The sequence below is a fragment of the Sciurus vulgaris genome (assembly GCF_902686455.1).
Source record: "Sciurus vulgaris genome assembly, chromosome: 3".
Classification (NCBI taxonomy): Eukaryota; Metazoa; Chordata; class Mammalia; order Rodentia; family Sciuridae; genus Sciurus; species Sciurus vulgaris.
Window position 1 is genome coordinate 129,605,122 of NC_136463.1, and position 8,041 is coordinate 129,613,162.

General features: G+C 39.3%; 1 protein-coding gene across 5 annotated transcripts in view; it reads right to left on the reverse strand.

Moving 5' to 3' along the window:
• The window catches only part of LNPK (lunapark, ER junction formation factor), a 78,875-nt gene extending 75,596 nt beyond the window's left edge, over positions 1 to 3,279 (reverse strand). For all 5 annotated transcript variants that reach the window (XR_013762663.1, XM_079132492.1, XM_079132494.1 and 2 more), the window contains exon 1: positions 3,162 to 3,279. The gene's annotated coding sequence lies outside the window, so the exon portion shown is untranslated. The remainder of the gene's footprint in view (positions 1 to 3,161) is intronic.
• Positions 3,280 to 8,041: the final 4,762 nt, after the last annotated feature.

Sequence of the window (8,041 nt, forward strand, 5' to 3'; positions counted from 1 at the left end):
ATTTCCATGCTTTCACAATCGTAATCAAAGAAACAGTCAACCCTCATTATTCCAGCAATGTTTCTATCAAATTTTGGTATTTGTTAAAGAAGTTGATTTACTATAACGTACGTGTGGTGGTACTTTCCAACAGACATAAAGGTGTAACAAAATTAAATAATTAAATATTTTGTCTAGTTTATTTCTTTTTTTACTTTTTAAAAAAATTTTTAGGGCTGGGGTTGTAGTTCAGTGGTAGAGCACTTGCCTAATATGTGTGGTGTGCCTCAGTACCACATACAAATAAACAAAGGTATCGTTTCCATCTACAACCAAAAAAAAAAAAAAAATTAAAAAAGCACAACTTTAAAAAAAATTTAGTTGTCAATGGACCTTTATTCTTATTTATTTATTTATTTATTTACTTATTTATTTATTTATATGTGGTGCTGAGAATCAAACCCAGTGGCTCACACGTGCCAGGCAAGCCCTCTACCCTGAACCATAACCCCAGTCCCTTTGATTTCATTCTTCTATTTTCAACCACTGGTTCTCTTCCTTCCACCCAAACACCTTAACTCTAATTCCAATGGCACATCACTTCCTATGAAACAATGGGCAAATAAATTATTTAACCTCTGTTACTCAATTTTCTCATCGGCAAAAGAAGGATAAAGTCATCCTCTTAGTCAAAGGCTTAAATAACATATCTCAACTATTTACAACAGTGCCTGACAAAAAGTCAAAACTTGGTAGAAACTTTTTATTGCCATGGTCACTGCTGTTTTCTAATCCACTCTGCTTTCTTTCCAATACTTAGAAAATACATGGAAACCAAATAAGTCCTAGTGTTTCCTTGTGAAACATAAATCAATTCCCTTGCCCTCAAGTGGACAAATGGCTCAACCTCAAGTGGTTTGTCCCCAAGAACTCCCCAAGACATGTAGTCTCTTTCCACTCATATATCACAATAGAACCTTAAGGCTGGATGCAACTAAATGTGTTTTTTAATGATAACAATGTTCACAGCATTAATTGAATGTTTTCTTCTAACAGGTACTCAGGTTTGAGTATCATTATTTAAAATCTTAAGAAACATTTTTTCTTCAATTTTCAGCTCACTTCAAACCACATTAAAACATGTACTAAAATAGATCTGGACTCAAAATACAGCTCAACTACATACTAGTTAATTGATCTGGGGAAAATTACTTAAACTCTTTAATTCTCAGTTTGTAAAATGGTGAAAATATCAACACTTCATAGAATTAATGTACAGATTACATGAAATCATTTATCACTTGGCACAGTGTTTAACACTTAGTAAGAGTATAATAAATTTTAGTCATTATCATTGCCAATACCAGAAAACACATGTGATACTTAAATGGAACACATTTTCTATTAGCTTATTTTAAAAAGCACCTATTTAATAATTCAAAAATTGAAAAATAAAATTAGTTTGTATTTTTCCTGACATTGTATTATGTTCTCATTTACTCTAGTATGAAAAACTCAAGCAAAATATTCCACAAACACTTCCCTTAAAATAACCTTATAGACCTTTGGAGAAAATAGCAAGTAAAGTCTAGTTTCAGGTTTGATTTAGCAAGTTCCAGACTTCAATATAAACTATACAGACACCCTCAACAGCACTTCCATAACATCTTACGATTTAAGATTAATGGTGTGTATGTATAATGCCAAAATATATTGTCATGTATATCTAAAAAGAACAAATTTTTAAAAGACAAACACAAAAATTTTAATGGTGATTTGTTCTAAAACTCTAACTCTCAAATGTCTTAATAGAAAACATAATTCTGAAACCACCACATTTATCACCCCCCCAAAACAACTAATGAAAAGAAGCACATCTCTGAAAGTACTTTTAGTATATAGTTATTAAGTATTGCTTTTATGGTTAAGTAAATTTTCATTGTGAACTAAATACTACCAAAAAAATACTTTTAGAGATATTTATATATGAAAACATACCTTGTTGATAGCCACATAACTTCTCCCTTTTCTTACAATCTTTCAAATTAATAATAAACACTTAAGTTGATGAATAGCATTACTGAACTGATCTCAATAAATGACAAAACTTTAAAATTCTAACTTTCAACACAATCAATCTTGTTTAAGAAAGTGTATTCGAAATCAATTTGGTTCTCCTAAGAAGACACTATAGGGATGGCTAAGGGCAAGGGATTAGGGTCCCCTGCCAGTCTGAATATATATGCCTGACACTAAGTCAACTTACATCCACTACACTGCTGTTTAACAGTTTTGTCAATGGTGAGACCCAGGCCACAGAGAAAGGAGAAAATAGTAGACTCTAAACACCACAAACCAGAAGCCAAAAGGGTAAAGCGGAACATGGAAAACTTAGTGAGTCACAAGTCTTACTTAGCACTGTGTGAATACCATGAGCAAAACTGACTTCACCAAACCTCTCTCTCTCTCCTCTCTTCTCTATTTTTTTTTCTCTCTAATTTGCAAACACAGCATTGAAAAATTTAACCTATTCATGTACTTTAAATTTGATTTCTCTTTCGGCCACGCCTATGACACCTACGCTTCTTCGTCCTCTCCCTCCACCCGGCCGCTGTCCCTCAAACAATGACAATGGTTTGTAGAGCCGCTTCTCTAAGTAGCACATAATCCACGCCCACAAGCGAGCTAAGCAGCATGACACTGACAGTTTTCAATCCCTTTCGATCTTTCCAATTCGTGGGGCCTCCGCACAAGTCCAGAAAAAGAAAAGGTGATTTAGAACACTCAAAGCGGATAGTTTAGCGTAGGATGGGCTAGTGTGAGGACCTTTTGGCTCTTCTCAATACAGGTGGGCCAAAAGCTGAGGCTCAAGTCAGTCACTACCTGGGATCTCCGAGAATAGTGCTAACGAAACCAGCCTGGGGAGAACCGGGTCTCGAGCACTCCAGGGCTACCCCTGCCACTGTGCTGGGAAATCAAAGGGGGCGAGGCGACTACACTGGGTTGGCGCGAACCACAGCGGGGGAAGAGCCGCAGCCGCAGAGCTCTTAGGCCACTCGGCATGGGGCGGGGGCACCTGGGAAAACAAGCGGGAGAACCCGGGGCTTATGTCCCCTGGGAAACGACCAGCGCGCCTCCCCTCTGCTGAGCCCTCCCAATTGCCCTCATCCTTAGTGCTCTACCTGCGTGAAACGAGCTCAGCCCGGCCTTGGGGTCCACCCCTGCCAACCTTGGCCGCCACCGCGCAGCCAGCCTCCGGAGCAGACAGCCGCCACTGACAGAGCACTGGGCCCGGCCAATCCTTCCCATCAAACCCCGCGCTCCCGCAGCCAGCCAATCGGCGCCGCAGCCGACGCGCGCCGCTCCCCGTCACGTGACCAGCCTGGGCGGGCGGTTGGGGCGGAGGGGTCGGGCGTTTGGCCTGCGGCGCTTTGCCCTGTGGCTTCCGAGAGCAGTAGGCTGCTCGTCGTCGCATCACAGGGGTGTACTGCCATTTATCGCGACTCTTACCAATGTATTTAATTCCTACTCTTCCTCTGCTCCCTTTTCTTTTAAAGCGTGTTCTGCCGAGTCTCGCTGGAGAATCAAAACCATGAAACTGATATTTGTGGTCCAGAGGGCTACGTAAAACAAGAATGGGGAGGACAAAAGGGAGTGGAGATGAGTGCGTCTGGAAAAGTCTGGTCCTGAAGAGGCCCGTATCAACAGCCATCCAACCGACAGCAGAGCAAGTTAACACTACGCAACTTTAAAGAGGCCAATTCCCAAACGAGCAAATGGAGAAAATGCATACTAGACCCCCAGGATTGCTTGAGGTTTTTGTCACTCATGAACGTCGAAAAGGGTCATTTGATGATGCTTGCCTCACCGGTGTGAGGTGGCAATTTCAAACCCGTGGGTAACAACAAAGTTGAGTTTTTCATCTTAATACTAAAAAAAAAAAAAAAAAAAAAGTCTACAGAGGCCTTAGTACGAGGCCCGCAAAAAATCACCTAGGATGTATTGGACTCAGATTTTAAACATTCGTTCCTAAAGAGTGTTATGCTTCCTGCTAACTGGGAAAGACAAGTCTCAATAACAAATGATAATTGAATGAGGAGGAGCCGAAATCCAGAGATAGGCGGATAAGAGTAGGGAATCTTCAGCGAAAGCTGTTATGTTTTACCCCTATGATGTTTTACCCTGTGTGCAAACATTTTTCATGTTGTTTTTCTACTTTAGTTACATATGTTATAAAATAGTTTCTGTGATTTTCAAAGAGCATAATCGTTTACATGTTCTACGTTTATACTCTGATAACACAAAAGGGTTAAGTAAGAAAACTGAACATTGTATCTAGTTAGTAAGAATAATTATTCTGGAAGCTACCAGATGATTCAGGGTGGTTGTTTGCCTTAACACTAAGATCCAAGTTTTTATTCTTTTTGTTTGTTTGTTTTAGTTGTAGATGGACACAATACCTTTATTTTTATGTGAGGATTGAACCCAGGACTCTACCACTGAGCCACAACCCCAGTCCCAACACTAAGATCTTTAGTCACCTAAGTTTAAAAGGATTGAGAGAACCCACTTGGTCAGTCGCTTTACAAATGTAGAAGAAAGTTTTGCCCTGGAAATTTAACCATTTTGTTTTTCTTTTTGGTTTCAAATGTTAAAACTTTGTGCTGCTCTGTAGATATCTCTCACCACAGGAAGATCTCCTTTCCTAAGAAGGATGTTTTTTACACTGTTAATGTTTTGTCCTCTAGTTTTAATTCAGCCATCAAGCTCTATTGTAAAGGGAGTGGAGGGATATAATGGGGAAGACAGAGAAGAGCTAGTTGGATGCAAAAATTCAATCCCGAGGCAAAATTCTCTAGGGAACTGCTCTCAGGAAAGAAGGCCTTTAGCTTGGCCAGGGACGAGAGAGAAATATTAACTTTCTTGATCTTTTCAAACACCTCAAGGTAAGTATCATTTTTCAAAAGAGGAAACTGAAAAGTAGATTATGTACATTGTTAAAGGTAACACTACACACACCACTGCCTCTTATATCAAGAGATAAGAATCTGGTCTAAGAATATATAGCTCAGTGGTAGAGCACTTGCCTAGGATGCCCAAAGCCCTAAGTTCCATCTCCAGCTCATACACACAAAGGAGAGAGGTAAGAATTTGCCAAATAAATACTGAGGAAAAGCCACTAATTATAGGCAGAGAAATCAACATATGAACCATATGACTGGAGTACAGGCTACAGGGTGGTTCCAGACATTCATGGACAAGTCCCTGTGTTAAGCGCTAAAGAGACAGACATAAAACAATTGTCCTAAAGTATTGGACACAGTGGGAGAGACCTTTAAAAAAAATTACACAGTAAATAAATGCTATAGCAGAGATTAAAGTCCAAGGTATCAGAAAAAGACAAAAGCAGCCAATGATTGTGCTGCTTTAGCAGAGTCTAAATGTTAATTATTCCCCACTAAGTCTAAAATCATTCTAGAATAAAGAAGTGAAATCTAAAGAACACCAGAGAACAGTTTGAGAGAGGAAGCAAATTGCCCTGGTCAATGGAGTACTAAGTGGTCTAATTCAACAAATTAGTTCAGTTTGGGTATTATGAGATGTGGGGCACTCACTGATCTGGTTAGAGGGGTTAGGGAAGGCTTCCTTGAGAAGGCACATTTAAGTGGTGGTTTGAAGGATAAGAAACTGAAGAATGGAGGAAGGAAATATCACTTGAAAGCTTTTTGTCAAAAGAGAACACTGCAAGCCTAAGGGACTGAAAGGAAGTCATTGTGACCCGTACAGATTTCAGGGAAAGAGAGCTTCAGTATGAGGGTTAAGCAAGGTCATATATTTTAAAAATCTGTTTTTCAAAAGAGCACAGGTTAGAAGGGAGTTTGACATGATCAAATCTGTGTTTTTTAAAACATCTCAGCAGCAGCGTGAGAACACAAGAAAGTCCAATGTTGGACTGATTAGGATCTATGAGTGGTGAATGGTTTGGATGTAGTTCAAGTGAATTGGGATAGAAACAAGGAAATTGAGACAAGCAGGAGAAATGGAAGAATTCAGGAAGTAAATGGAAGGTCTTTGTGACAGATTTAAATATGGTAGGATGAGATAGTGATTGAAGAGAGTGGAGTCAGAGATGACTCAGGTTTTTGGTGGGCTCAGTAAATGGGCTCTAATGTAATCCCTGAGAAATGGGGAACACTGAAGAAGAGCCAGGTTTGGGGATAAATGATTTCAACTGGAAGACAATGAGTTTAAGATGTTTTTGTGGCTTCCAGGGAAGATGCAAACAGTTGGATTTATGGATCTGCAACACTAAAATATTGGACTGGAGAAAACCAATATGTTAGAGGTAAATACCTGTTTGGGGTAATTATTCTTTTCCAAATCAACTATCTTTACTGTAAGATGTTTATTTTTCAATATTTTGGAAGAACAGAAAAATTAAAAGTCTCTAGAGCACCTTCCCAGACTTCCCTGAGAATCACCAGGGATCCTTATTAAAAATTCAAATTCTAAGCCTCCCCCACCCCAGAGATTCTGGTTCTTCTTGTCTGGTGTGGGATCTAGAAATCTGTATTTTAACTAGTGCCACTGGTGATTCTTATTGCCAGGTTTCTCTTGGCAGTGGCATTCCAGTGCCAGAAGCTAATAACATGAGAGTCACCAAGGTGCTTTTTGAAATATAGACTCTTGGGCCCTGTGAACTAAAATTTATAGAGATAGAAGGGATAGGAGGAATGGAGAAAGAAAGTTGATATCTTTATTCTTCATCTTTGGCAGAGGTGTCCTAGGCCCTCCACACCAAGCAGCTAGGAAGAAAGTGGATGTCCTTTGCTGGGTAGGTACTATATTTAGGCAGCAGGCAGTCCTGAATTGATAAAGGTTTTCCAGGCTCTTAGTCCAGCGCTCCTGCCTTGATCACTGAAGTGACACTCAACCACTCAAACTGTCTTTTTTCCCCTACTCCATCAAGGCCCACCCTTCACTCCTTAACTCCAGAATTTTATTCACTATTATGCTCCAGCACCTTATCTTTCCATTCTTCTTTAATTCAAGTGTTTTTCAAGGGAAAACGCTTGCCAGGGCTGGAAGGGAAATGGGGTCAAATGCTGTCTCATCTTGACAAGGCTTTTTTATTCTTGAGAACCTACTTTGGAAATGTTTTTAAAGACTGAGCTCTGTCAGGGAGATTTTTTTTCCTATGTTCTCTTCGGTTCTTTCTTTAGGGACTTGCAAAATTAAACTAACAAAAGACTAGCAAAGAAAGAATTCTAATTAGATATGTACACACATAGGAATTCACAAAGAAATGTGACACAAAAGAGGTGGTTAGAATTTGGGCTTACACACCATCTTAATAAGGGATGGAGAGGGGCAGAGGAGGCACTTCTAAGAAAACAACTTCTTCAAAGGAGGGGGAGGAAGAGAAAGGACACCTATGGAAAAACAAATGGCTTTTTGGAATGATAAATGGGCCATTAGGAGAAAAGATGAAAGATATGATATTTTTGTAACAATGTCTGGGCATGATACCAATTTCTGAGAAGAGAATAATATTAGAGTTACTTCCAGGAGGGGATTTATGACGATTGAGTTCTTTTAGGAGGCTTTGCTTTTAGGCAGATAGGGATTTCAGGAATTCAAACACCTTCAACACGAAATAATGTTTATGCCACAGTGGCTTACTCTGCATCCCTTCAGTTGTTCTTGATAGTCTTGCTGTAATGACTCTGTCTGTGTGAGGTATTGTAGATTCTTCTTACTAGGGGAAGAATGAGAAGTATGGAGGAAGAAGATCAGAATTATTTTTTGGTGATGGCAAACAGAAAAGTTCATAAGACAGAAGTGTACTATTCCACACTATAATAACCCAGCTACACCAATAATTAGAACATTATCAACACCTCAAAAGCTCCAGTGTACCCCCTCATAACTTTCAAGTGCCTAGACATAGCCATTATCATGTTATTACCATATTTGCTTGCTTGCTTTTGTTTACAGTATTACTGCCTAATTACTCTGCCTTAAACAATATAGTTAATTATGTCTGGTTTTGAGTTCTATG